A 7,092-nucleotide genomic window follows, 5' to 3' on the forward strand; every position below is an offset into this window, starting at 1 on the left:
TATCTCTGTCATGCCTCCAAATGAGGTCACCAAGCTGCGACCTGATTGACAGGCTAGACTCCACCCCTTCCTCAAGTTGACAGTAGATTATGTAACTGCCACAGAGGAGCTGACTGGTCATGTGAAAGCACAAGATCTGCTACTTGTCTTATGTTTAGTATTCCTTTCTCCATTTGATTTCTGTTATTCATCTCATGCATATTTGTTTTTTATGAAAATCACATTTCTTATACACAGCAAAATACACAAGCTTTGTTCTCCCTCAAGTCTTGTCATTCTTTTTTCTAAATATTGAAAACTATCTTTATCCAAAAATAGTGATCAGATTTATTCTTGGGTAGAAACAAATCCATTTTCCAAATGTAAAATGAATTATGAGTTTAAAAATTTATAAAGCGGTACGGAGACCACTCCCAAACTGCTTCGCCCTGTGTATGCTATAAATTCCACAGCTTGTTCAAGGACCCTAACCCTTGGAGTGTAAGAGACATTGTCATAGGACAATATTGGGGGCACCTCAACCTCACGAACAACAGAATGGACACTGCCCAGCCCTTCGGCCTCCTCGCGATTGCTGTGCAATAATCTATATGGAAGGCCTGCTTGCGCCCTTTTCTTTTGGGAAAGTATGCCAGCACAGCAAGTGAGCATTGGCTAGCCCCACACCTGGCCTGCCAAGCATGCTGAGTAAGAAAGGGCGGCTGCAACCTGTCACTGACCCAGGACAAAATAACGTCGGCCAAGGAAGAAACCTTCATGGGAAAAATGTTAACAGACCAACTTCAGTAACATTTACAAGTGAGGCATGCATCCTGGAGCCCCTGCCTTCCAGGGCCGCTGTGAGGCAGAATCAACTCCATGGGAGGGTGTGGTTTTCCCTTTGATTTAAAAAAAAAAAAATTTTTTTAAGGCACGATGGGGGAGTGGGGAAAACCCCAAGTTCATATGTATTTTATCGTAACTATATATAAAGGCCTAACTTTATAGGCCTTAAACAGGACAAAGACACAAATCACCCAGGTGAGGGAGACCATCAACATGAAGCCATTGTGGTGGTCAAGGCTCCGTTGCCATACAGCTAATTAGGAGATGACAGAAAGTGAAAGACACAAGTGATGGGGGACGGACCAACCCAGCACTGTGGCAGATGAAACAGTGGAAGCAGAAAAGGACCCATGATTGGGAGATGAGCACTATGACAGAGGGGCCCTCCAACTAGGGTTAAGATGTAAGACCATGAGGCCCCAGGACCCCAATTTCCATTAAAGGGCATACCCAGGCAAGTCCCTGAGGCAAGACTGCCTGTCCCTCCCAGGGCTGACTAAACCAAGACCCCCACTGCCCTGAGGAGATTCTCCGTGACAGTGACCCTAAATAGCATGTCCTAGACTGCAAACCTTTATGGAAGCTGACAGCCTCATCTTTCTTCCGCAGAGCAGTTGGTGGGTTTGAACCACTGGCCTTGTAGCCCAACTTGTAACTCCTTGCACCACTGGTGTTCCTTCTGGGCTGGTTAGGAGAGTCAGAATCCACTTTCAGAAACGCGCTGCCCGAGGACCAAGCCTTTTACGTTGCTGTTGAGAAAGAGCGCCCACAGAAGCAGGACTGATGTGGACACAGAACATGGAGTGAATGCTCCCACTCTAAACGGTGACTGTCAGCAAACCATGTGCTCAGAATGTCAGCTCAAACACAGACAGCAATGGGTCCAGGGTTAAAACATTTGGCCTATCTTGTACAGATTAGGTTGCTTCAAAATCCAGGCCACAAGTAGGAGAAGCCAGACTTTGCTCTTTTTTGGCTAAAGCCCTAATTCATGAGACCAGAGTACCAAAGGTTAAAAGCTCCTCCCTGTACCTGTAGTTCTTTAAGATGAAGGGAATGAAACCACGGCTCCTTAAGCCTTTAGCAAAGGGCTCGAAATCAAAGTCCTCTGTCCCAACTGCCTCTTTCGAGCAAGTTAACCATTAACTTGAGACACAAACAAGGACTTTGGCTTCTTCTCAAGGGATGCGTGCCCCTTCTCGGAGGAGACACCTGCTCCCTTGCCCCCACCCCAACGAGGTATGTGTTATTAGACGGCAGTTTCCCTCCCGAAGTTCAACCCAACCCAAAGAGCCCGTAAAGGGAGAACGACTCAGAAAGTATCAGCAACCGTATTGTAGAGATTCTCCCTGTGGGTCCACATCCCAAAGGCCTGGGTCCTTGCAGCTGTGGGAGCTAGAGCCCCTTCCTGGCAGCAGCCTGACCCACTACACTTCCAGGAATTCTCCACCTGCCACTTCTCAAGCTTGCATCCGCACCTGAATCCCCCTCCAGATGGTTAAAACGCAGGTTCTGACTCTTTCGGTCTTGGGTGGGCTCTCAGACTCTGCCTCTTGAACAAGCTCCTCGGAGTGCTGATGTTGCTGGTCCTCAGATCACCTGTTATTAGCAAGGGGTGAAAGTAGGACTGCCCAAGAGTCTATATCTAACATGTTCCAAGAACGTGTACCACGGGCATCATTTAAAAACATCTAGTAACCATTTACAAAGGCCAAAAGAAAGAAGTGAAATTCATTTTTATAATGTATTTCATTTCATCTAACATGTTCAAAGTACTATCATTTTGGCATACAATAATGAAGAAAACGTGGGTTTTTGTTTGTTTTTTTTTGACATGAAGATGGTTGTATTTATTGTTGGTAACTGACAGCTCAGTACAACTGACTAAAGGGGAAAGCAACCCAGATGCCTCGGCCTCTGGGTCGAGAAACAAGCAGCCTGTGGAGCAAGGGTGCACTGACCCCGGAAGAGCCTGCCCCCAGGGCCCAGCAGCACCCTGTATTTCTGCAGACATGGGCTGCCACCACAGGGAAAGCAACTAGCCTTCCCTGCGGAAGCTCACTAGGCTCTGCTGGCCAGAAGATGGCAGGGATGCAGGCCAGCCACTGCTTCTGGAACCCCACAGACAAAAAAGTGAGGGCCTGTCTCCCCTTGCACGGCCCTGGGCTATGTGCTGGCCAGGCCCACTGTCCTTGATGATTCCTCTGGCCATCATATGGCCAGATCAGACTGTCTCCCCCAATGTGCGGGGGGCCAACAGGCACCCAGAGGTCCTGCCAGAGCCCAGTATGGCCCTCCAACCTGGGAATCCAGGTATCCAATGTCCTAGAGCAGTGGTTCTCAACCTTCCCAATGCCACAACCCTTCAATACAGTTCCTCACCCTGCGGTGACACCCCCCCTTCCCCCCCACCCCGACCACAAAACCATGTTTGTTGCTACCCCACAACTGCAGTTTTGCCACTGCTATGAATTGGGCGATCCCTGTGAAAGGGTCGTTTGACTCCCGAAGGGGTCGCAACCCACAGGTTGAGAAGCGCTGTCCTAGAGAGAAGTTAGAGATGAACAGGTGTACCCAGGGTGCTGCCAGCCTCTGCCCCCATTTCTGGCCCAGCAAACCCTCTTCACGTCCCAGTTCTCTGTCCACTCGGGTCTGGAAGGCCTGTGAGTGTCAGAGGGGCCTCTGGGCAGACTGGCTGCTGGCAGTTTCCTGCAGTGGGAGGGGGCAGCAGGCACCTGGCCCACGGCTCTGTCCATAGACACAAGGCTCTGTCCATAGACACACCCTGGCTTCTGGCGGGAGTCAGGGTGACGGAGGGCTGTGCTGTTGATGCTGCTTTAGCTTCTTTAGCGGGCTAGGGTAGGCCTGCACCACCCACTCTCTCTCCTCGCCCACAGTCCGCTGCCAGGCCAGAGAGGTGCTCAGGGGCTGGGACTCACTGGCAGGACACAAGAACCTCTTCAGAGGCAGCGACTTCTTACCTGGCTGTCCCCCACCTGCACTCTTCCTGGGCCTGGCAGTCAGCTCTGGGGGTTGCAGGGCCACCTCCCCAAACTTCACCGTTGCTCTTGCTCGCAGCAGCTCTCGCTCCAGCCGGTGGGCAGCCTTGTTCTCCTTTCTCTGCCGAACTCGGTCCAGCGGCGGCTTTTTGACGCATTCTTGCATTCCGACTTCTCCCTCTGCCTCCCAGGGCTACCGTACTGAGGAGTACCACATGCTGGGCCTCCTGCTGCATGCACTGCAGGTAGGTACGCCCCCTCCGACTCCCATTTCTTCCGCTTGAACTTGGGGACGGGGATATCAGGCTCCACTCCCTTGGCCTCCTTTCCTAGCATCTTCTTGAAGGCCTCCTGGGCTTCTCTCCTCCTCCTCTTGTTGCTGATGGGGTTTCTCATCTGCTGGCGGCTCCTCATAACCTCTCGGAACCGGAAAGGTATCCCCTGCTCGTCCTGGTTCTTGGCCTTGCAGTTCACTTTCTTCTTGTCTTTGCTGTGCTGCCCCGGGCGAGGAGCGCGTAGTAGCCCTCCCTGAAGTTCCTGCTGCTGACACCGCTGCCCCTGGGGCCGCCCGGAGGCCACCGGCCTTGCAGCCCCCGTGCCCCATGAATGCCATTCCACACGCAGACTTAGTTCCTGGAGCTTCTCGAAAACGTGTTGAGGAAATGTTTACATTATTTTATATGCTAAGTCTTTGAAATCTGGTATACGTATATGTCATATTTACAGCACATCTCAGTCCCATTTCAAAGGCTCTAAAGCTACCTCCAGGGAATGAACTACAGGATGGCAGGTGAACAGATATGCTGGATGGCATCAGATAAGGAGAGAAAAAAGGAATAACAGCAATAACAATATTTAATTTAATAACAAGGGTTCTTGGGGGTAGGTTAGGGGGAGGGCGGGTATAAAGGGGAGCTGATACCAAAGAGTGCAAGAAGAAAGAAAGTGTTTTGAAAATGATGGTGGCAACAATTGTAAAATCATGCTCGATCTAATTGAACTATGGATTGTTATCTCCATAAATGGGAAGAAATTTTAAAAGTCACCTTTGTCCGGTGGCTGCCATACAGGAAGGCCTAGTACTAGGGACCTTCAGGTGGCCCTTGGACCCCTAAGGTTGTACCCCACAAGCCGCCCGCACTGTGGAGCATGATTCTCCTCGTCCTGTTCTGTTCTTCCTGAGTGAGAGGCCTGCCAAGACGCCGTGGAGCTCAGAAAGGGTTTACAAGGTCTGGAGCCTGAGTAGCACAAGTGGTTTGAGGGCAGCGGCTAAAGGTTGGTCCTTCAAACCCACTGTGCACCATAATAGAAAAGCCATGGCATCCGCTTCAAGTAAGATGGAAGCCCAGGTAACCCTGTGTCATCATGACTGGTGAGTGAGAGGGTGGGAGGGACTCATAGTCGATTGTGGAACTGGAAGGTCGCCCCAACAGAGAAAGGAGACCGTTGTGATTGAGGGTCTTCTAACAAGGAATCTAGCAAGCCCGTCTAGAAGTGAGGTGACAAAGTCTGCTGGGGGAGCTCTCCCCTGCTGCTGCTGCTCCATGTCCCTGACTGTAACACCTGGCCATCCTTGGGGACTTTGATCCAGACCCCAGACCCCGCAATTCACAGCAAACTCACCAACCTCAATGTAGCATCAAAAATGATCAAAGAGATTGAACTATGGAATGATATGATATATGTAATTAACCCCCAATTTTTAAAAAGAGGTATTATATATATATATATATATATATATATATATATATATGATCAGACTAACCTGATGGGACCAAGATTGCTGGTATTCTCAAGACATGATCTTAGGCACCCTGTAGGTCTGGAATTGGACTTACTCTCACGTTAGGAAAATCAACCACGCGAGATCAAAAGGGCCGCATTTACCTATGGGCATAGTTCAGAGGGTCAGGCAAGATGAAAGCATGGAACAGGAAACACAGGGAGGAAGAAGGGTAGGTGAGGGGATGGCAATGGAGGAGTTGAAACCAAATTTGTAAGAGCTGTTTGATGTGAATGGATTTTCTGCTCTGTAAACCTTCACCTAATTCATTATGAAAAATTGAGGGAGAGAGAGAATAGATTTTCTCTCAGAGCTGCCAGAAGGAATCAACACTGTCAACACCCTGATTCAGACATCCAGTTCACAGAACTGTAAGAGAATACATTTTCCATTTTTTTAAGCCATAAAGTATATGATGCTTTTTCATAGCATCTGTGTTAATCTGGGTAGACTAGAGAAGCAAATTCATAGACACTCATATGTGTATAGCAAAGAGGTTTCTATACAAGAGCAATTGAATATTGAGAAAAGAGCCTAGCCCAGATCAAGTTCATAAGTACGATATCAGCCCATATATCCAATACCAATCTATAAATTCCTCTTCAGACTCACACAACATATGCAATGATGCTGAATGCAGGAAGGTCACCAGCCAGTGGGTGGAAAGTCTTGTGGATCCAGTGGCAGTAGAAGCATCTCAGGGCTGGCAGGGATCTCCACATGGTTCCTTCAACTCCAGAGCTCTAGCATAGCTCCATGTGTCTTGTCCACAGGAATGTCTCCCAGGGAGTGACCATGTGAAAAATAAAAAGAGAGAAAATATTCAACCAACTTATGTTAGAACCGATTTATGATGGCGTCATCAGAAAGGTCGGAACCCATAGTAAGTGAGGGACCGCCTGTACATGCATACATTGAATTATTTATGCAGTCACTAAAAACCAGAAACATTGATGGAGATGGGGATTTATTCACATTGAAAGACTTTCACCATATGCTAAGTGATTTTAAAAATGGAAGCTGGAAAACCATATGTATAATAAGTTTCCATTTAAAAAATACACGAAGCGCAGCTATACAAAAACAAAAGTCTAGAAGAATGCACATGCTAAAATGTATCAGAAACGGAGGCAGGAAGCCACTGTGGGTTTTAATTTTTTTCTGTTGTATTTTTGCTAAACTTCATTTTGTAATTTTTCTGTAAGAACATGTGGTACTTATAAACTACAGATAAATAATAATTCCTTAAGTATTTTTTTAAATAATAAACAATGTCCATAGAAGACAAGGACCCTCAGGAAATCACTCATTTATTCACTGAATGAAGACAGGCGTTCCGGTGATGGAGGGGTGACACGTCGGCTGCTACCCACAAGGTCAGCGGCTGGGAGCCACTAGCTGCTCTGCGGGAGGAAGACGGGCTTCTGCTCCCATGAAGAGTGACGGTCTCGAGTGAAGAAAGCTGATGGTGCCCGGCTATCAAAA

General features: G+C 48.3%; 1 pseudogene; it reads right to left on the reverse strand.

Annotated features, from left to right (window-relative positions):
* Positions 1 to 3,627: 3,627 nt before the first annotated feature.
* The window catches only part of LOC101645290, an 11,482-nt pseudogene continuing 8,017 nt past the window's right edge, over positions 3,628 to 7,092 (reverse strand).

The sequence above is a fragment of the Echinops telfairi genome, unplaced genomic scaffold (assembly GCF_000313985.2).
Source record: "Echinops telfairi isolate 266 unplaced genomic scaffold, ASM31398v2 ScPeMD7_3;HRSCAF=10, whole genome shotgun sequence".
Lineage (NCBI taxonomy): Eukaryota > Metazoa > Chordata > Mammalia > Afrosoricida > Tenrecidae > Echinops > Echinops telfairi.